The 23,294-nt window shown below is 35.7% G+C and overlaps 1 pseudogene; it reads right to left on the reverse strand.

Annotated features, from left to right (window-relative positions):
* The window catches only part of LOC122428961, a 39,765-nt pseudogene extending 28,186 nt beyond the window's left edge, over window positions 1-11,579 (reverse strand).
* Window positions 11,580-23,294: the final 11,715 nt, after the last annotated feature.

A 23,294-nucleotide genomic window follows, 5' to 3' on the forward strand; every position in this document is an offset into this window, starting at 1 on the left:
TGTTATACAGTATATTTCTGTTGTTAACCTCTTAAATGGTTTTAACATTCATTCAAGTTGCTACACGTATTGGTAGTTAATTCCTTTTATTGCTAAGTAGTATTCTATTTATAGATATACCAGATTTTAGTTGTTCCTTCATTAGTTGATGGATTTGGCCATTATGAATGTTGCTGTGAACATTTGTGTGCATGTCTTTTGTGGACATACATTTTCATTTCTTATGAGAAATGGAGTACAATTGCTAGGTCATTTGATAAACATTTAATACTTCAGGAAATTTCCAGGTGGTTTTTGAAAGTAACTGTACATTTTACATTCCCACCAGCAATTTATGAAGGTTCTAGTTTCTTCACCTCCTCACTAACATTTGGAATTTTTAGTCCTTTGATTCTAGCTATTCTACTAGGCCTATAATAGTATCTAACTCTGGTTTTAATTTGATGACTAATGATGTAGAACAATTTTTCAAGTACTTATTTGCCATTTGTATACCTTCTTTTTTTTTTTTTTTTTTTTTTATTAGTTGGAGGCTAATTACTTCACAACATTTCAGTGGGTTTTGTCATACATTGATATGAATCAGCCATAGATTTACACTTATTCCCCATCCCGATCCCCCCTCCCACCTCCCTCTCCACCCGATTCCTCTGGGTCTTCCCAGTGCACCAGGCCCGAGCACTTGTCTCATGCATCCCACCTGGGCTGGTGATCTGTTTCACCATAGATAGTATACATGCTGTTCTTTTGAAACATCCCACCCTCACCTTCTCCCACAGAGTTCAAAAGTCTGTTCTGTATTTCTGTGTCTCTTTTTCTGTTTTGCATATAGGGTTATCGTTACCATCTTTCTAAATTCCATATATATGTGTTGTATGCTGTAATGTTCTTTATCTTTCTGGCTTAATTCACTCTGTATAAGGGGCTCCAGTTTCATCCATCTCATTAGGACTGGTTCAAAATGAATTCTTTTTGACGGCTGAGTAATATTCCATGGTGTATATGTACCACAGCTTCCTTATCCATTCATCTGCTGATGGGCATCTAGGTGGCTTCCATGTCCTGGCTATTATAAACAGTGCTGCGATGAACATTGGGGTGCATGTGTCTCTTTCAGATTTGGTTTCCTCAGTGTGTATGCCCAGAAGTGGGATTGCTGGGTCATATGGCAGTTCTATTTCCAGTTTTTTAAGAAATCTCCACACTGTTTTCCATAGCAGCTGTACTAGTTTTGGCATTCCCACCAACAGTGTAAGGAGGTTCCCTTTTCTCCACACCCTCTCCAGCATTTATTGCTTGTAGACTTTTGGATAGCAGCCATCCTGACTGGCGTGTAATGGTACCTCATTGTGGTTTTGATTTGCATTTCTCTGATAATGAGTGATGTTGAGCATCTTTTCATGTGTTTGTTAGCCATCTGTATGTCTTCTTGGAGAAATGTCTGTTTAGATCATTGGCCCATTTTTGACCGGGTCATTTATTTTTCTAGAATTGAGCTTCAGGAGTTGCTTGTATATTTTTGAGATTAATCATTTGTCTGTTGCTTCATTTGCTAATCGATTTTCCCCTCCCAATCTGAGGGCTGTCTTTTCACCTTGCTTATAGTTTCCTTTGTAGTGCAAAAGCTTTAAGTTTAATTAGGTCCCATTTGCTTATTTTTGCTTTTATTTCCAATAATCTGGGAGGTGGGTCATAGAGGATCTTGCTGTGATTTATGTCGGAGAGTGTTTTGCCTATGTTCTCCTCTAGGAGTTTTATAGTTTCTGGTCTTACATTTAGATCTTTAATCCATTTTGAGTTTATTTTTGTGTATGGTGTTAGAAAGTGTTCTAGTTTCATTCTTTTACAAGTGGTTGACCAGTTTTCCCAGCACCACTTGTTAAAGAGGTTGTCTTTTTTCCATTGTATATCCTTGCCTCCTTTGTCAAAGATAAGGTGTCCATAGGTTGTGGATTTATCTCTGGGCTTTCTATTCTGTTCCATTGATCTATATTTCTGTCTTTGTGCCAGTACCATACTGTCTTGATGACTGTGGCTTTGTAGTAGAGTCTGAAGTCAGGCAGGTTGATTCCTCCAGTTCCATTCTTCTTTCTCAAGATTACTTTGGCTATTCGAGGTTTTTTGTATTTCCATACAAATGTGAAATTCTTTGGTCTAGTTCTGTGAAAAATACCGTTGGTAGCTTGATAGGGATTGCATTGAATCTATAGATTGCTTTGGGTAGTATAGCCATTTTGACAATATTGATTCTTCCAATCCATGAACACGGTATGTTTCTCCATCTGTTTGTGTCCTTTTTGATTTCTTTCATCAGTGTTTTATAGTTTTCTATGTATAGGTCTTTTGTTTCTTTAGATAGATATACTCCTAAGTATTTTATTCTTTTTGTTGCAATGGTGAATGGTATTGTTTCCTTAATTTCTCTTTCTGTTTTTTCATTGTTAGTATATAGGAATGCAAGGGATTTCTGTGTGTTAATTTTATATCCTGCAACTTTACTATATTCATTGATTAGCTCTAGTAATTTTCTGGTAGAGTCTTTAGGGTTTTCTATGTAGAGGATCATGTCATCTGCAAACAGTGAGAGTTTCACTTCTTCTTTTCCTATCTGGATTCCTTTTACTTCTTTTTCTGCTCTGATTGCTGTGGCCAGAACTTCCGACACTATGTTGAATAGTAGTGGTGAGAGTGGGCACCCTTGTCTTGTTCCTGATTTCAGGGGAAATTTGGCCCATTTTTTGATTGGGTCATTTATTTTTCTGGAATTGAGCTGCAGGAGTTGCTTGTATATTTTAGAGATTAATCCTCTGTCTGTTTCTTCATTTGCTATTATTTTCTCCCATTCTGAAGACTGTATTTCCACCTTGCTTATAGTTTCCTTTGTTGTGCAAAAGCTTTTTAAGTTTAATTAGGTCCCATTTGTTTAGTTTTGCTTTTATTTCCAATTTTCTGGGAGGTGGGTCATAGAGGATCTTGCTGTGATTTATGTCAGAGAGTGTTTTGCCTATGTTCTCCTCTAGGAGTTTTATAGTTTCTGGTCTTACATTTAGATCTTTAATCCATTTTGAGTTTATTTTTGTGTATGGTGTTAGAAAGTGTTCTAGTTTCATTCTTTTACAAGTGGTTGACCAGTTTTCCCAGCACCACTTGTTAAAGAGGTTGTCCTTTTTCCATTATACATCCTTGCCTCCTTTGTCGAAGATAAGGTGTCCATAGGTACGTGGATTTATCTCTGGACTTTCTATTTTGTTCCATTGATCTATATTTCTGTCTTTGTGCCAATGCCATACTGTCTTGATGACTGTGGCTTTATAGTAGAGCCTGAAGTCAGGCAGGTTGATTCTTCCAGTTCCATCCTTCTTTCTCAAGATTGCTTTGGCTATTCGAGGTTTTTTTGTATTTCCATACAAATTGTGAAATTATTTGTTCTAGTTCTGTGAAAAATACTGTTGGCAGCTTGATAGGGGTTGCATTAAATCTATAGGTTGCTTTGGATAGTATACTCATTTTCACAATATTGATTCTTTCAATCCATGAACACGGTATATTTCTCCATCTATTTGTGTCCTCTTTGATTTCTTTCACCAGTGTTTTATAGTTTTCTATGTATAGGTTTTTTGTTTCTTTAGATAGATATACTCCTAAGTATTTTATTCTTTTTGTTGCAATGGTGAATGATATTGTTTCCTTAATATCTCTTTCTGTTTTCTCATTTTTAGTGTATAGGAATGCAAGGGATTTCTGTGTGTTAATATTATATCCTGCAACTTTACTGTATTCATTGATCAGCTCTAGTAATTTTCTGGTAGAGTCTTTAGGGTTTTCTATGTAGAGGATCATGTCATCTGCAAACAGTGAGAGTTTCACTTCTTTTCCTATCTGGATTCCTTTTACTTCTTTTTCTGCTCTGATTGCTGTGGCCCAAACTTCCGACACTATGTTGAATAGTAGTGGTGAGAGTGGGCACCCTTGTCTTGTTCCTGATTTCAGGGGAAATGCTTTCAATTTTTCACCATTGAGGATAATGTTTGCTGTGGGTTGGTCATATATAGCTTTTATTATGTTGAGGTATGTTCCTTCTATTCCTGCTTTCTGGAGAGTTTTTATCATAAATTTAACCCATGTTTTCAAAAAGGAGAGGGCTTATGGTCTCCTCTTCTGTTGGAAAGGGAACAATGGGTTTAGAATTGATGGTTGCATAATTGTTTGGCATTTTCTCAGTGCATCATCAATTACATGCAAGTTGATTTTTATTGTTTTTTGTGCCTTATACAATAGTACATATTGAATGAGAAAACATTGTTTATCTTTAATCAGGTTACTAAAACCATATATATTTACTTGGTAGAATTTTTGAGCATCATTTATTGCATGTGGCAGGGTTTATTGAGTTACCATGTCAGGGTCACACCTACAGAAGTGGAATTATCCCCTTTTCCAAACTTCAGTTCAGATATAAAACTGAATATGGTACACTCTCATGCATGCACACCAAGGGGATGTAAAAAAGTCTATTACTCATACAATGAGCCTTTTGGGGAAGCAGGTGGATCACAAGCAGGTCTGAAAATGTCTTGACAAACAGGAAAAGCAGACCAGCTTGGGGTTTTTATGGTGGTTTGAGTTTGGGACTAGAGTTATGCATCCTACACGGCATATAGTTGAAATTTCTGCCCAAACCAAATGCAGAAGAAAGCAAGCAAGCTTTCTTTTCAGTTTTCTCAGATGTGAGGCAAAAGGTGAAGAGGGAGAGGTGGAACTTTAAAGCTGTCAGCAGTTAAATTCCAAAAACTCAGACAGATTGTTACATGGTATCATTTTACACACTAGGAGATTTTATATAAAGCTCTGAGAGGTAACTGGGCTTTCCTGGTGACTCAGATGGTAAAGAATCCACCTGCAATGTGGGAGACCTGTGTTTGATTCCTGTGTCAGGAAGATCCCCTGGAGAAAGGACTGGCAACCCATTCCAGTATTCTTGTCTGGAGAATTCCATGGACAGAGGAGCCTGGTGGGTGGGCTTCAGTTCTTGGGTCACAAACTGTCAGACACGACTGAGCAACTAATACTTTCACTTTTCTAAGTGATAGCTAGTTCAGGTGTACAAAACTCATTAATTGTCAGAATCAGAACTCATATCATAGGGCAATTTCAAACGACTTGTTTTTTTTTTTTTTTTCCTATCATGTCTACACTGCTCTTCTCAGAAAAAAAAGTAAAATGATTAAAAATAAATCTGTGTTGCTTGTATATTTCAATTTGAAAATGTTTCCCAAAGCTTTCTGTAATTTAACTAGATCTAAGGAATAAATACAGCTGAAATATCTTCACTCCTTCTTATAGACACTTTTTGTCAGATCAGGACCTGCTTTTGGAAATCACTGTCATCTAAATAGTAGAATATTTTGATTTGTGATTGTAAAACCCTAGGAATATAGTTCCTTCTTCACCTGCCCAAATAAAACAGTTTCTACCAGTTGTGCTCACTACTATTAGAGGGAGATTAAACCTATTTGTGAGATTAGTTTCACTTGTTCAGAAATAAGAGGGGTTCAGGTCAGAGTCCACTGGGGTTACATTGCCTGCTTTTAGTTTATTTGTTTAGCTTTTGACTCCTAATGCTTAGATGTTTATTCTGGTTCTTGCCTGTATAAAACCCTTATCTCCTACCTCCTAAGCCTAATATGACTGCCTTTCCTTTATCTATCATGTGCTTTAAAGTTAATGATTGGAGCACTAATGCTTCCAGGTCTCTGTTCTATATCACACCCTACACATCCTATCACAGTATATATCATGGTATAATCTAGCCTTCATTTCATACCCTACCAGAAGCACCATAGGCATAATTACAAAGATTCCTTTGCCTGAAATGTGTCCACTGGAACCACAAGACAGAAAACTCATTTTGGGATGCTAGATACTCTCTTCCTCAACACTGGCCTGGTGACTTCTCATAAGATTCTATCTGAACAAAAAATCCATAACTCATTTAGCTTTTATTAAAAAAAAAATAACTACATTAATTTTTTACCATTTTTCATGTCCGTGGAACTTGTCCTCTTTGTCATGAAGACTTTGAGATATAGTTTATTGGAGGTCTGAAAAGTTGAGCCATTTAGAACAGTTTTTAACAATCTGATAAATAACCAAGAAGACATTTTCTTATGATTTACTAATATCTCATCAACTGGGTTGGTTCTCTCTGACTCATCGTTGACTTACCCAGTAGTATCTAATAAAAGATAAACTCTATTCTTATTGTCTCCATTGAATTATAAACAGTAAATTTGGTATCAATTCCAGAAAATGGCTCACTTAACAGAAGTATTAAGTCCATCTTCAATCTGTATAGTGATGGGCAGATGGAATTCTCCAATTCATTTTCCTCCCCAGACCTTCCCCAGTGGTAAGATGGAGTTCTTTGCTTTTGTGGGGATCTAGAAATCCAATGGCATCTGTACCCTAATATATATATATATTTAACAGGAGGCTAATTATTTTACAATACTGTAATAGTTTTTGCCATACATTGACATGAATCAGCCATGGGTGTACATGTGCCCCCCATCCTGAACCCCCCTCCCACCTCCCTCCCATCCCACCCCTCTGGGTCATCCCAGTGCATGGGCCCTGAGCACCCTGTCTCATGCATCGAACCTGGACTGGCGATCTGTTTCACATATGGTAATATACATGTTTCAATGCTATTCTCTCAAATCATCCCACCCTTGCCTTCTCCCACAGAGTCCAAAAGTCTGTTCTTTACATCTGTCTCTTTTGCTTTCTTGCATATAAGGTCATCATTACCATCTTTCTAAATTCCATATATATGTGTTAATATACTATATTGGTGTTTTTCTTTCTGACTCACTTCATTCTGTATAATAGGCTCCAATTTCATCCACCTCGTTAGAACTGACTCAAATGCATTCTTTTTAATAGCTGAGTAATATTCCATGTGTATATGTACAGAACTTGTACCTTTTAATTGAGACTAGCATAACACAAGAGAGACAATCAAATTAATGTTGTTTCTGCACTAAGTAATTGGAGTTCTTGCAATGTCAGTCTATTTGTCTTTCAGGAGTTAAGAGTCCACCCATGTCAGAGAGCAGGTTGTTATTTTATTGATCTTTCCAAAAGGCCACAGCTGGATTAATAATGCCTAAAGGAAGTCCATTTTAATCCCTCAAAATTTACCTAAATTAAAGTCTTTAGAAACCTCAGATCCACTAAGAAGTCAACGTTACTTCTTGAAGAGACAGTATGCTCTTCCTAAATTCCATGATTCAAAATGCAACATCAGTGTTTGTGTTTATATGAGCACATTAATCTGAAATAGACCTACAGCAGTCATAATGGTGAGCAGAGTTTGCTTGCTGAACTGATGAATTTCTATTGTAACCTACTGCCCGCATCCTTGAGTCAGCAATACTGGTTTTGGAAGCCACATCTCAGTAGATGAGGCAGGGTTCTATGGCTATAACATTTATAGTCAGATTCTCTAGATTCAAATTCTGGTTTTGATAGGTGATGGCTGTGTGGTGTTTGGCATGTCAAGTTGAATCTTTAAACATTAATTTTATCATCTATTAAAAATGGAGAATAATTTTACCTCATAGAGATCATATAAATATTTGAGTAAATGAAATCACTTCCTTTATAGTAGCACAAGTAACTATAATTAAAGACCAGTTGTTTTGCCTCATAGTCCATTATTAGGAAAACATATTTAATTTTTATTATCATTTTCTGGAGAAAGAAGTTGGTAGAAGACATCTATGTATATTAAAAGATGATATTGAGTTAGATATCAATTCTCAATTGACATCACTCAGTATTCTACCTATAAATATAATCAGTTTCTTCTCACTGTATATAGTCTCAATTTTCTTTATTACAGCTGGATATGACTGTGTCTTTCCTCTCCTTTCCTTCTCTTTACTGATATTTCTGAGGAGGACATCTTCACTCAAAAAAAATTTTCTTTGAGCTCATCTTTTTTTTAGGATCAGGCTCTAACAACTCCTCTTCCTACTGCATCATCTCTCTTGTCCTTCTCAGTGGATTATTCTTGCTCATACTTCAGTAATGAATTTGCACAACTCTAATTGAAAGCATCTTGTTGCTCCTCTGATCCCCTTTTGACCTACTGTTCCATCACCTTTCTCTCTTATCTTCATTTTACTGTGTGCTTCCAGAAATTTTTTATGGAAAAAAGCTGGGATATAAAAATCTTCTATATGATAATAATTAAATATTATAATCTATTTGAGTCTCAGTTTCCTCTTTAAACAACAAAAGTAAGATTTTACTCAGTTGAAAGATCTGTAAACATAATAAGAAATATATAGTTCAAATATTAATTCAAAACAAAAACAAGAAAAATAAGAATGGTCAAAAATATAAGGGTACTTAAGTTTTGCTTCCTATGCATTACTTCTTTTTCTTCTTTAGTGGAATCAAAAAGGGGCAAAATTGCTGCCAAAAGTTGTTTGGAATGTGAACGTGGTTAACAGTTTGAGGAATTCAAATTGAATGAACTTCACTCTTTGGCACACAGTAGTTATTAAACCAATATTTGTAAAGAACTTTTCTAGGTGAAATATTTCATAGTATGCCTGATATTTTAAGATTAATAAAAAAGTGAGTGAGGATTGGCTTGAATAGCAGGCATTCCTTATTAAATAATTTTGCTCTTTCAGCTGACCTTTACCTACAATATGTTGATATTTAAGAGGTTGATTTTCCCCTAATTTGTGGATCCTGTCTTCCTTCTTTAATTTTAATCTGGACATCAAAGTAACTAAGCTTATTATTGCTCATGGGCAGCTTACAATGTGATCTTCAGCATTATCATTATTGTCATGATCATATTTATAACATAAAATGCAAGCTATTTTAATATTGTTTCACCTTTCTAGGAAGCAAAGTTATGTCTTCGAGTCATGAAATAAAATCAATAGATTATCCTGTATGATATGAGTATCATGTTGTGACTACTGCATAAATCCCCAAAGTTTTACTCTAATAATGTATGATTCTCTTCTATTTGATTTAGATATTATACAAATCCAGTTGAATGATAATTATAACCCAGGATCTATATAGGCAAACTGATATGTCATTTTTTATTAAAATAAGAAAAGTTACAATTAGTTAATGATATTTAAAACACATATATCATCTTAGTCATTAGGGTGATTCTGAAAACATCCATTAAATATCTCAAGGACGAGGAAATTATACCTTGGTACCAATTCAGAACACAATATACTAAACATCTGCTATCTTGGGCACAACAATAAGTGATTATTAAGTGCTGTGTTAATATGTAGAATATGGTAAAACAGCCTAAAGTAAATGCTAATCAAAGAATGTCAATTAGAGTAAAAGTTGGTAAAAAAAAAAATGCTAACAATATTTTTCTTTGAACTGACATTAATGACAAAATTAGAGTTTATATACACAAGTCAAAGCTGTTTTGAATAATTTTGTATGTACTTTTAGAAGATTATCAAGCTGGAAAATGATCATATTATCTTGAACTTCACATTAATAACACTCAGTCACACACGAATCCTATAGAGTTGACATACATACATGATTATCAGTAATATCTTTAATTGTGAATATTTGTATGGAAAATCTCTAAAACACTTTTGGTCAAATAAATCAGATGTAATTTTTATTAGGAGAACTTTTGCTACTAAAGAATTATTTGGTAAGGAATTCTAAAAGCATTTTTGTTTGTATAAAAGGAGTGGATTGCCTTTTTTAATCCTTTAATTTTTTGACACTCTGTACAAATATTAATGAAAGGTTATTCACATATATTTAAGTATCACAAGTAATCCATAATTAAGCTTTTAAATAACAAATAAAAATCACTATCACTTATTATGTTTTAATGTTTATAATGAAATTGTTTTGTCATTAAAAGATCAAAATGTGCCTATTGCTTCCTTGGATTTTTAAGGAGGCAATGAGCAGTAAACTCAGCAATTACTCATACATATTACTAAATGTCACTCATTGAAGAGCAGCAAACTATGAAAAAGGAAAGATATCATCTATTAAGGGTGAGATTTTGGTCTGATTTCATACTCCATGTGTTTTCATTCTTCAATGTAATGCTTGAATAATTTTATGCACAGCGTTACAAATAAAGGTAGAAAATTCTTGAAGTTTGTTTGACTTCAGCTTAATTAAAATGCCTTTTCCACAATTGTATGTGCTAATTCAACCAGCAAACTTGATATGGTTTTAAATGATACAAACCTAGATAGTATATCACAATTTATAAATGATACATCATGATGTTAAGAAGAATCTGTGTTACTCTAGCCAGTCTACTGCCTTGGATTTCTGTAAATCTCTTTTATCTGCACCAATAATTACCTTACTTCAGCAAGGCAGTTTTAATTAAATGTCATCCTTTAAAATCAAGAAACACTTACAAGGTCAAGTAGGTCTAGGATAAAACTAAAATTTGCTCTCAAATCATGGATTACTTGATATTCTGCTATAAAAAAATTGTAAATGGGGCATACATAATTCTCCTCATGCAATTTTAATGAGATTTTGACCAGTTTCAGAATTGTTTCCTCTGTATAATTTTACATCTGTTAGTTGAAGAATAATACTTTCTTACCTTTGACTATGAAAATAATTTCCACAGGAAAACATTTCAGGCAGGAAATCTAATATTTCTTATTTTTAAGAAAATCCTTTTTTTTTTCTTCTTTTTCTTTGTTGAGACACAATCAGATTTTACCGAAAGAAGTGAAAGAACTACATGGATTACAATTCTTTAGCTGCTTTTAGAAGTTCAACAGATAATTTTGTTTACTGTTTTATTGTACAGTAAGTCCCCTACATATGAACAAGCCCTGTTCCAAGAGTGTGTTTGTAAGTACAATCTGTTCATAACTCCAATAAAGTTAGCCTATGTACCCAGCTAACACAATCAACTACACAGCCGTGTGCTGTAATAGGTTTATACTACTTTTCCCACAAACAATACATTAAAAAGTCAGCAAACACAAAAAATAAAGAAATGTTTTAATCTTACAGTACAATACCTTAAAAGGACAGTAGTACAGTACAATAGCTGGCATCCAGGAGCTGGCACTGAGAGAGCGGGCAAGAAGAGGTACTGACGGGAGGAGGTGGAGGAGGGGGGAGTTGGGAGAGCTGCGGGATCGGCAGCACCAGGGCTCGGAGGCCAGCTGCAATTTCGCTCACAAGTGACACTGATGGCACAGATTCTAGTTCTGTGCTGGATTCAGTTCTATCCACGCTCTTGAAAAATTATCCAGTCATGTCCGGGTAGCAGCTCTTTCTTTCTCAACATAGATAACACAGTAGCCTGGGATTGTGCTCTGATCGGCTGCTGCAGCCTCTGTGTACTGCTCTACACTCAAGTCCTGTGCTTCAGAAACTATTAATGCCTCCTCAAATAAAGAAAATCCCCAGCCATTTCCTGTGTTGTGAGTCTCTTCAATCTCTTTGGCTACTTCTTTTTCTTGTCTCTTTGTCCTTTCTCTGGGCCTCCAAGTCCATCGGGTCTGCATTAGTAAGCTCCTCCTGTCACACAACAAGAAGTTCAGTGAAGTCATTCTCTTGCAGATCTAGCTCCAACATCTTGCTGAGGGTCGCTATGCTGCTGATGACCTCTTTGGACAACCCATCCCCCTTCTCAAATCCATTATAATTGTGAACAAACTGTACAGTAAAGTACACAAAATACAACCACTTTTAGTGGACACGTGCATGTGACAAAGTATGTCAGAAATGTGAATTAACTTATATGGTTGGGGAATGTGAATACACATTTACATCTTTGAAAGTCCACAACTTGAAATTTCATAGGTAGGGAACTTACTGAATTTGCGGGTGTGTATACATGCCTAACTGGAGAAGGAAATGGCAACCCACTCCAGTAATCTTGCCTGGAAAATCCCATGAACAGAGGAGCCTGGCAGGCTACAGTCCATGGGTCGCGAAGGGTTGGACACGACTGAGTGACTAACACACACACACACACACACATACATATGTATAAGGGCTTCCCAGGTGGCATAGTTGTAAAGAACTTGCCCACCAATAGAGGAGACACAAGAGGCACCTCAAGGTTCGATCCTATGGTCAGGAAGATTCTCTGGAGAAGAAAATGGCAACTCGCTCCTGTATTCTTGCAAGGAAAATCCCATGGACAGAGGAGCCTAGAGGGCTACAGTCCATGGGGTCACAAAATAGTCAGATATGACTGCATATTCAAAGTGCACACACATAAACGTATAAATGGTATGAGATATGCTGTACTATGTCTAAGCTATTAGAGGGATAGCCCAGATTACATACTTAACTTCAGCTGTTTGGGAAAAATAGGAAATCATAAGATATGCAATGCTTATATTATTGAAAAACCATACCTCCATTCTTTTATTCAAGTACTTTTATTCAGTACCTAACACACAGGTGTGTTTAAGTGGAGGCAGAAAGAAATGAGCATTTAATTTTACAGAGACAGAAAACTTCATGCAAGAGATGGAGTTTTAAGAAACATAATAATAACATTTATTAATTACTTTAATGCAAAATGACACCATACAATAGATGAACAAAATAAAAGAAAAAAACAAAACAAAACAAAAAACTGGCCCCAGGTTACACAAATAGTGGAAATATTAGGCTTTGAACCCAGTTAGTAGGGTTCTAGAATGTATAATCTTAAACCTTAGGTTCTCCAGCCTCTGATAGGTACAAATTTGCAGTTTGGATAAGATAGAATTTGACAGATTGTCAAATGAAAGAAAATCAGACCAAAGACAGAGGTACACCACAGCATTGTGTGTTGTGCAAATTCAGGGAAAGCTTTCTCCTCTATGCAGTCTTGTTTATCTGTCCAACTTCATCTCAAATTATGTCTTAAATATGAAGTGCTTATATGCACATATTCTCTTCTCTGTACCTCTGTATGTGCTGTTACTCTACTTGGAGATACCTCCCAACATCTGCTTCTCCTGTATCCTTTAAACTCAACTCAATATCCACATCTTTTGATAATTCTTTCTATAACCCATTTCTCCTCTGTTCTCTTATATACTTTAGTATATTATTCTATTGCATTTAGTGCATGCTTTCTAAGTATCTAAGTAATCACTACTACTGTTTCACACATTAGCCTATAGTAAATGCTGATAAGATCTTATTGATCTAAATTAAACTTATATATGCACCTTGTGCTTTTACTGTTTTCTTTTCATCTGATATATATAAGAAACTGGGACTTATAATGACTAAGTGAATGAATTATGATATGTGTGCTATACATTTGCACATGACTTAGAATATACTAGGTCTGAGTTTGAATAGCATTTCAGCCATTTAATTGGCATTTAGTTAGTCCAGATGCCCAGCTTCCTTGAGCCTCAGTTCTTTCTCCTACAGAAAAGGGAAAATCAAAACTTCCTTTCCATGTTATTACCAATGTGGAATGAGATAATGTATGTAAATTGGTCACTACAGAACTAGATGGATAGTCAATGTTTAATATGTAATATTTATTCAGTTCAATTCAGTTCAGTCACTCAGTTGTGTCCAACTCTTTGCAACCCCATGGTCTGCAGCATGCCAGGCTTCCCTGTCCATCACCAACTCTCGGAGCTTATTCAGACTCATGTGCATTGAGTTGGTGATGCCATCCAACCATCTCATCCTCTGTCATCCCCTTCTCTTCCCATCTTCAATCTTTTCTAGCCCCAGGGTCTTTTCAAATGAGTTAGTTCTTCGCATCAGGTGGCCAAAGTATTGACGTTTCAGCTTCAGCATCAGTCCTTCCAATGAATATTCAGGACTGATTTACTTTAGGATGGACTGGTTGGATTTCCTTGCTGTACCAGGGACTCTCAAGAATCTTTTCCAACACTACAGTTCAGAAGCATTAATTCTTCGGCACTCAGCTTTCTTTATAGTCCATCTTTCACATCTATACAGGACCACTGGAAAAACCAAAGCCTTGACTAGACGGACCATTGTTGGCAAAGTAATGTCTCTTATTAGGTATTAATTAATTAGGCATTAGCCTTATTAGGTATTAGTATTGTTATTATGATAAATATTCCTATTTGTATGTATTAAACATTACCCAAACTTGGTCTGTCATCAATGATTTAGATATGATAATGAACTAGAAGCATTTATAAACTAGTCAATAGAAAGATTAATACAGGCAATATAAACTTGAGGACTTTTACTATTTCAAAGGAAAAAAGGACATTCTAAGAAATATAAGAGCCTTTTATGGGGGGAACAGCAGGGAGTTATAATTTGACCACATTTTAACAGGTTTCATATGACTACCAAGCGTCTATTGATATTCATTTTCTAGAGACTACTAAATTGTTCCACACTTCTGGAAAAAAGTCATTGAAATTTCCATTTCATTATGTATACTGCCTTTGAGAGACCAGGGGCTGTCCTAAAGAGAGAGTCGGTATGGAACTAAAAGCATTTGAACCGCTTACAAAGTGAAAATGGGTTACATTAGTGCAAAGTGAGACATTCCTGTAAATGTTAAAGACTTTTAAAAGACTTTAAATAATATCTTAAAGTCATTCATGTCTATTCTAGGCATGCAAAAACTCCAAATTTTGTACTTGCATAAGTCAAGGTAGTCAGCAATATGCTTTAGTTAATCATAATTCAGTTAGTGGTCTGGAACAGAAAATCAAAGCAAATTAAACTTCTTGTGAAATTTCAACACAATTCATATAGATGTTTTGGGCTACTTATTTCTAGTTCCACTTAGTATCATTTGTTCAAAATAGAGTGAAGGGAAGATGTTCTTATATAAAGTTAAAGACTTATGCTTCATAAAGTATACAAAAAAATCATTGCTTTACTAATTTCAGTCATATCTCAATGTAGACAAAAGGAATATTTAGGAAATTCAAACAAAGCACTTTGTACATTAGCTTTAATGAAAACTATGTATTGTTCATTATAATGTAGATTATAAAAACATCATGAATGCTCAAGATATTCACATTTACAAAGCAAAACTTTATATTCATTTTCTTAACTCTTAAGATGAAACATTTGAACTAACTGATAACAATGTACAAGGACATTTGTGCATACACATTAAGAATCCACAAAATACTTGAATTTATGAAGTATGATCCAACATTCATTTTTACATATATATTTGGAATTTTACTATAGAAAGAGGAGTATTCTATTACTCAGTGTATGATAAAATGCTCTTCCCTTCTTTGGAGAACATAGGCACTGATTTTACTTAATCAAATATCTGAATTCTCTGCTGGACATTCTCCTAAGTTTTTCTCCAAAAATTGCTTTACCAATATATGTATTTTCAACTAAAAAACAATTATTTTTTAAAAAGTACTATTGAATCTTTGACTCTCTCATCCAATCTCTACTGAGTTTTTACACCATGCAAATCACACAATTTCTGCTCTAGAGAATTTTATTTTGCAAAGACAAATTTCTTTGTAATTATCAAGATAAAAAGGATTTATAACATGAGCACTACAGTATGAAATACAATGAAAGCTGTTTAGGAATCTTTAGAAAGAAGTGATAATTTTAAATCATGACAGTCAGAATTTCATAAAATTAGTGACATTTGAGCAGAGGCTAAAACATAACTGTGATTCCACAGACAGAGCCAAAGGAGACAAAGGGAATGGAATCAGACAAAGCAGAGATCTGGAAGAATGCAAAGTATACTTGAAGAATATCACATAGATACTGGGTGGAATCTTTTATTCATGGGAAGAGTGTTAAACTAACTTGCAAAGTTCTTGTATGCTAGGTTAAATTTTTAAATTTGGCTTATATTTAACTAGTTCATTATTTGTTTCCACTCCATCTCATGTTAAAATGTATCTGATTTATAAAAACATTTAAAAATTTACACTAGAAATAAATTTTAAAAATATAAATGGAAATGCGAGTACTTCATTTGACATGTTTATGAGCAGGCACATGAAAGAATAATATAGATATTTATATATAAATAAAGAAAATCTGAAAATGACATGGACAAGGGGCAGTGGACTAGTGGAGGAGGATTCTAAAAGCCTCGAACTTGTCTCCCTTACTTCTATCTGGAAAAGTACTGATTTAGTTAATGGACCACTATGGACCTGACCAGGTTTTGGGGGCTGACAGCATTCAGTGTGAAACTGTTAAGGGCAATGACACAAGCACTGCAAAGAAAAAAATCAGAAGAGCTTTGGACACTGAAGGAAAGTAAGCAATTAGAATAACCAAGGCCAGAGACATTGATGCCAGCATTGCTTGAGTCACAGGGTAAATGAATATTTTGCCTTTCTAAAAATTATATTTCTATTCAAGCATCCATAGATGGGGATCTAATGCAGGCACAGAAAGTGAGAATAAGTATAAAGCAAGTATCTGTTTCTTCCCCTCATGTATAGTAGATTGGAAATATTTATAATTTCTTTATACTCTTCCCCCTGTGATGCAGTCTATATTTGCTTCTCTTGAATTTGGGCTGATTTGTGATTAATCTGACCAATCATGTACCACTGCAGTGAAACTATTCAAATATGAACCTAGATCTCAAGGAGACAGGCAGTCTTTACCTTGGTTTCTATGAACCCTGAGCCATCATGTAAAATGTCTCATTGGCCTATTGGAGGGGCCTTGAGACTTCATTGAGAAGGAGGGAGCCAGCTCAGCTTGTTCCAGTAACCAGGTAAATATTGCCAAATGGAGCACAGAATCAGGCATATGAGCCCTGTGTAAATTCCTGAGCCACAAAATTGTGGTAATTTTTAAGTCCTTAAGTGTTGTATCATTTATTGCATAAATAAATACATGACTGAAACAGCTTACTTCCTAAAATTTTATATGGAAAAATACACCCTATGTTCCAGAACTTTATTTAAAATAAATTATAGAATTTATTTATCAAGCAATAATTATGTACTGAATAATATGTGAAAAACCATAATAGATGCTGGGATCATGTACATGATAAAAAGATACAACCTCTGCTCTCTGGAGGTCATGATCCATTGGAGAAGGAAGAGGATTAATAAGATAAGTGGATCAGAAGTGGATCAACCAGATCAGAAGTGTGTAGATATTAATAGAGCAGAAAAGGGAAAGATCATAAATGTAGTGAGAAAAATAAAAACAAAGGAAGAAAAACATATTGACCCAAACATTTAAAAAGCTTGTTGCTCAAGTAAGCATGCAAATTATAGCTAAACTTCTGAAAATCAAACCTCTACATACATTTAAGGATATAAACAAATTAAGAAAAATTTGAATTCTTTGGCATAAAGAAAAAGTAACTTGGAATATAATATACCAGAATCTTTCCTTGAGTGTCAGGAGGCACCCAATACTTTTTTGAACAGTTCATTTATTGGTCTTATATCATTTTTTCCAGAAGAGTTGAAAGGATTCTTATTCTTTATCCATTGTTTCATGACCAAAGGAAAGAGTTCACTGTTGAGGTGGTAGGTATGTAACTTATTACTAAGAGTTTTCCTCCTCCACGTTATATTTTGGACAAACTTACTGGTGTTGAAATAAGCCACTAGTTTTTCTAAAATCATCTGTTCAATCTAAATCTTCTCATAAATATGCCTAGTTTGCTCATTCATTAGTCCTCTACAGTTCCTTGCTATGTGTTGACAGAAAGTGTTACTATCAGCTCCCATATCAATTTCTGTTTCCATCTTCCTCATTTTTTCAAAAGCTTGTCCCATTTATAGGTTCAGTCCTATCCTAAAAGAGAAATCAATTTTTACTAATTCTGAAGAACACAAGCACTGCCTGATAAGGTCTCATTTTTGAATAACCTTTCTAAGATAACTTGTCTTTGGGTTCAGTGGCCCAGAGCTGACTTTTAGCCCTGTTTTGTGTCCCCAATCTTTCTCACTGCTAGTATGACCAACACATAGCCAATACTGAGCAGCAGATATTGCAAGTTACTAAAGGCCTATTCCCTCTTCTCTAATACTTTTATTTAGACAATACTTCTCGACCCATTTCATAAGTCAAATCTCCCTTCTTATCTAACAAATTGTATAAGATTCTACTTTTGCCCCTCTTTTCTAGTTTCTTTTAGTTTTGTTTTTTCCTTAGCCATCTACCAACAAAGAGGGTAGGGTGGGAGGGAGGCGCAGAAGGGAGGGACATAAGTATACTTATAGCTGATTCACATTGTTGTACTGCTGAGACTAACACAACATTGTAAAGCAAGTGTCCTCTAATTAAAAAAAAAAAAAAATCCTATGATTAAAAAAAGGATAGGGAAAGCAACAAAGGAGTGCCAATTCTGATTGGATGAAACATGTACTCAATCTTTTTACTAAGGAGTAGGTCTCTTATATAATGCTAATGTTTCCCTGGTCTTTTTTATAATCTAGTTTATGTGAAAAAAAAAATCAGAACTGAGAAAAACATAGTCATAAACAATACACTGTTACAAAACAAAGTTGGTTCAGTTCAGTTCAGTTGCTCAGTTGTGTCTGACTTTTTGCAACCCCATTGACTGTAGCACACCATGCTTCAGTGTCCATCACCAACCCCTGAAGCCTACTCAAACTCATGTCCATTGGGTCAGTGATGCCATCCAAACATCTCATTCTCTGTCATCCCCTTCTCCTTCTGCCTTTGATCTTTCCCAGCATCATGGTTTTTCCAGTGAGTCGGTTCTTCACATCAGGTGCCAAAGTATTGGAGTTTTAGCTTCAGCATCAGCCCTTCCAATGATTATTCAGAACTGATTTCCTTTAGATTTGACTAATTGGATCTCCTTGCAATCCAAGAGACTTTCAAGAGTCTTCTCCAAAACTACAGTTCAAAAGCATCAATTTTTCTGCACTCAGTTTTCCTTATAGTTCAACTCTCACATCGGTACATGACTACTGGAAAAACCATAGCTATGACTAGACAGAACTTTGCTGCAAAAGTAATGTCTCTGCTTTTTAATATGCTGTCTAGGTTGGTCATAGTTTTTCTTCCATGGAGCAAGCATCTTTTAATTTCATTTTAGAAATTTCATTTTTGAAATTAAAATTTGGAAATCTTAATTTCCAAAGCAAAATCAACACCCAGTTGTGGATGTGACTGGTGATGGAAGTAAAGTCTGATGCTGTAAAGAACAATATTGCATAGTAACCTGGAATGTTAGGTCCATGAATCAAGGCAAATTGGAAGTGGTCAAAAAGAGATGGCAAGAGTGAACATCAACATTTTAGGAATCAGCCAACTAAAATGGACTGGATGGGTGAATTTAACTCGGATGACCATTTTACCTACTACTGTGGGCAAGAATCCCTTAGAAGAAATGGAGTAGCCATCATAGTCAACAAAAGAGTCTGGAATGCAGTACTTGGAAGCAATCTCAAAAACGACAGAATGATCTCTGTTCATTTCCAAGGCAAACCATTCAATATCACAGTAATCTAAGTCTATGCCCCAGACAGTAATGCTGAAGAAGCTGAAGTTGAATGGTTCTATGAAGACCTACAAAACCTTATAGAACTAACACCCAAAAAAGATGTCCTTTTTATTATAGGGGACTGGAATGAAAAAGTAGGAAGTCAAGAGATACCTGGAGTAATAGGAAAATTTGCCCTTTGAGTACAAAATGAAGCAGGGCAGAGGCTAATAGAGTTTTCCCAAGGAGACCACACTGGTCACAGGAAACATCCTCTTCCAACAACACAAGAGAAGACTCCACACATGGACATCACCAGATGGTCAATACCAAAATCAGATTGATTATATTACTTGCAGCCAAAGATGGAGTAGCTCTATACAGTTAGCAGAAACAAGACCAGGAGCTGACTGTGGCTCAGATCATAAACTCCTTATTGCCAAATTGAGACTTCAACTGAAGAAAGTAGGGGAAATCACTAGGCCATTCAGGTATGACCTAAATCAAATCCCTTAAGATTACACAGTGGAAGGGAAAAATAGATTCAAGGGATTGGATCTGATAGACAGAGTGCATGACGAACTATGGACTGAGGTTCATAACATTGTACAGGAGGCAGTGATCAAGACCATTACTAAGAAAATGAAATGCAAAAAGGCAAAATGGTTGTCCGAGGAGGCCTTACAAATAACGGAGAAAAAAAGGAAAAAAGATGCAAAAGGCAAAGGAGAAAAAGAAAGATATACCCATTTGAATGCGGAGTTCCAAAGAATAACAAGGAGAGATAAGAATGCCTTCCTCATTGATTGATGCAAAGTAATTGAGGAAAGCAATAGAATGGGAAAGACTAGAGATCTCTTCAAGAAAATTAGATATATCAAGGGAACATTTCATGCGAAGATGGGCACAATAAAGGACAGAAATGATATGGCCCTAAGAGAAGCAGAAGATATCAAGAAGAGGTGGTAAGAATACACAGAACTATACAAAAAGATCTTCATGATGACCCAGATAACCGTGATGGTGTGATCACTCACCTAGAGTCAGACATCCTGGAATGTGAAGTTAAGTGGGCCTTAGGAAGCGTCACTAGGAGCAAAGCTAGTGGAGGTGATGGAATTCCTTTTGAACTATTTCAAGTCCTAAAAGATGATGCTGTGAAAGTGTCGCACTCAATATACCAAACAAAGTAATTGTTACCAAACAAGGTTCATGTGCCAGATACCTGGTGAGGCCAAATAAACTGAAATATCAGTCTGGAGCAGAGAAATGTTTACTGAATGGCCAAGCAAGGAAAATCAGCGGCTCAATTTCAAAAACCCTGAACTCTCTGATGGCTTTGGGGGAAAAGTTTTGTGGACCCAATTTGAGGTGAGGGTTGTAGGTTACATGACTTTCTTCCAGTTGGTTGGTTGTGACGTAACAAGGCAATGCTCCAAGAATCTTGTGGTCAGTCTGAAGTTGCCATCCTCCACCTGGCAGGGGCCTTCGTTCTACAGTTGAGCTCAAAGATATTGTTATGTATCAATATATTCTTTAAGGAGGAAATAGAACCCTGCACCAAGGCTGAACTGTTGTTTCTTGACTATATTCCCTCTCTTCCTTGATTAGCAACTGTTTGAACCTACACTTTGGAACTCAAGGAAGATCATGGAAGCTGAATGAAGCCTATTTCATACAAATAAGAAACACGCAGGACACAGAAATGATTTGTATCTCAGAGCCCTGCAGAGTCCTTCTCAGTTTCAGTCCTTAATCAGGCAGGTATTTCTTCCTTAAGTATATCCCCTCCTTTCTATATCTTGTAGTGACTTGGTGAAACTCTCTTGTCAAGAATCTTGACAACCATCTTGTCAAGGTAATTTCCTTTGACTTGAGACAAAAAACCATAATCTTATTAGAACATTAGTAGAGTATTATAAAATCCATTTTCACTAATCATGTCAAAGAGAATATCTTTGTATTGGGAATTTTTAATTTCTGAACCTCAAGTATACTTTTGAGAAGAAAATAATTCATAAGTTTTTGATAAGGTGCATTCTGTTGTCTTTCTGAGTCATTTCTTGCATTGCTTAAGGTGGAGTAGATTCAAACTTTCTCCATGCTTCATTGCTGATATATTCTCAATAACTTCATTCAGAGTGGACCTATCCACCTTTTGGATTCTAAGGGCTCTCCTAGAGCTGGCTGTTCAAAGTACTATAGTGGTAACTCAGGAAGAGTAGTAATTGCCTTTGTAAGTACAACATTTCAGAGAGGAAAACACTTCACAGAAAAGGCAATATTAAAGTTGAGTGTAAACAATAAGTAGGAGTTGCTGAGTAAGAAACTGTGAAAAAAGAACGCCAGTCAGAGGAACAAAGTTTTAGAACAGTGTACATATTAGGGAAGATATGTAGGGTACTCTGGGGAAGGGGAAGGAAATGAGACTTGAAAGTAAGATTTGGAACAAAACAGGAAGGATCCTGAATAACTTGCTAAGGCTACTTGCCTTTATGTGGGCAACAGAAGGGAGGCAGATAACAGGATCTCTCCTGCTCTTCTAGATTCCTTAAAGTTCTCTAGTTTTGAAAATTTCCAGAATCTGTTAGCAATGGGAACTTAGAGAGGAAATCAGGAGAGAAGTCACCATGAAAATGATGACAATAATGGGTTTAAAGAGATGTTGCCGTGTCAGTAGAGATACCCAGAGCTATCTCTAAGACTACCAAATCCTGCATTTGACTTGCACTGGAAGAAATTTAGAGAGGAATTGGAAGTTCAGGAAAAAGATCTGTGGAAGGAGCCAAAGCTGTTAATATTCCCTAAACCAATGTGATTGACTTAAGAGGAAGGCCAGTGAAAGTGGGCAGAGTGAGCAGCTTTGGGTAAATAGGTGTAATGAGATGGGAACGTGGAAAAGAAAGAGGAGTGTGGTGTGGAAAGCTGGCTGCTGAGAGCAAATTTTTGGTAATATTATGTAGGCAAGTAGATGGACAGGGAATAACAGTATGAATGAGGAAGCATTCAAAAGCCCCAACTGTACTGCCAAGCATATTTGTCTTTGTTTAACCAAATTCATGTCACAATTGACTAGCCTAAACAAACTTGAAAATGTAACAGAAAGGACATTAAAAAAAACCCAAAACAAACAAACAAACAAAAAAACCTTCTTTTAGGAATTAGGCTCTAAGCTCATTTTTTCAAGTGTGCATTTTTGCTATCAAATCGTAAGATGTATTTCTCACATTTTTTGGTCACCAGTTTCCTTTTTCTTCATTTTCAGATGTGTCACCTTTAAATTCTTATTAACTACCTTGGGGCAAAAATAAGTGACATTTTTGCCTCTTGGATTTTGTTTTTTTTCAAATGCACTATTGGAGAAGGAAATGGCAATCCATTCCAGTGTTCTTGCCTGGAGAATCCCATGGACAGAGGGGCCTGGTGGGCTACAGTCCATGAGGTCACAAAGAGTCAGACATGACTGAGCAACCAACAGTACTACCCTAAAAGCACTATGTTTTCTGTTTCTTAAAAGTGGATATTAGAGTTAGGTATGACTTGTACAGAATTCTGATCTACTCTAATAAAGGTTTTATAACAAGTTTCTTTTCCATCCTATGTTAAATTTGAGGTTTGTGTACTGGAAAAGTCAAATAAAATCACACTGCAGGCAAAATTAAAAAAAAAAATAAAATAAATAATGATAAGCAAATTAACAGGCCTTTGACTTTCATTTAACACCATCAACCCCTAAACCATTCAGTCATACTCTTTAATAGTCTTCCAGCAATGAAATTAACATTTCAAAACAGAAACCATTCCTACAGTTTACTGGTATTGTTATACATTT

The sequence above is a fragment of the Cervus canadensis genome, chromosome 2, assembly GCF_019320065.1.
Source record: "Cervus canadensis isolate Bull #8, Minnesota chromosome 2, ASM1932006v1, whole genome shotgun sequence".
NCBI lineage: Eukaryota > Metazoa > Chordata > Mammalia > Artiodactyla > Cervidae > Cervus > Cervus canadensis.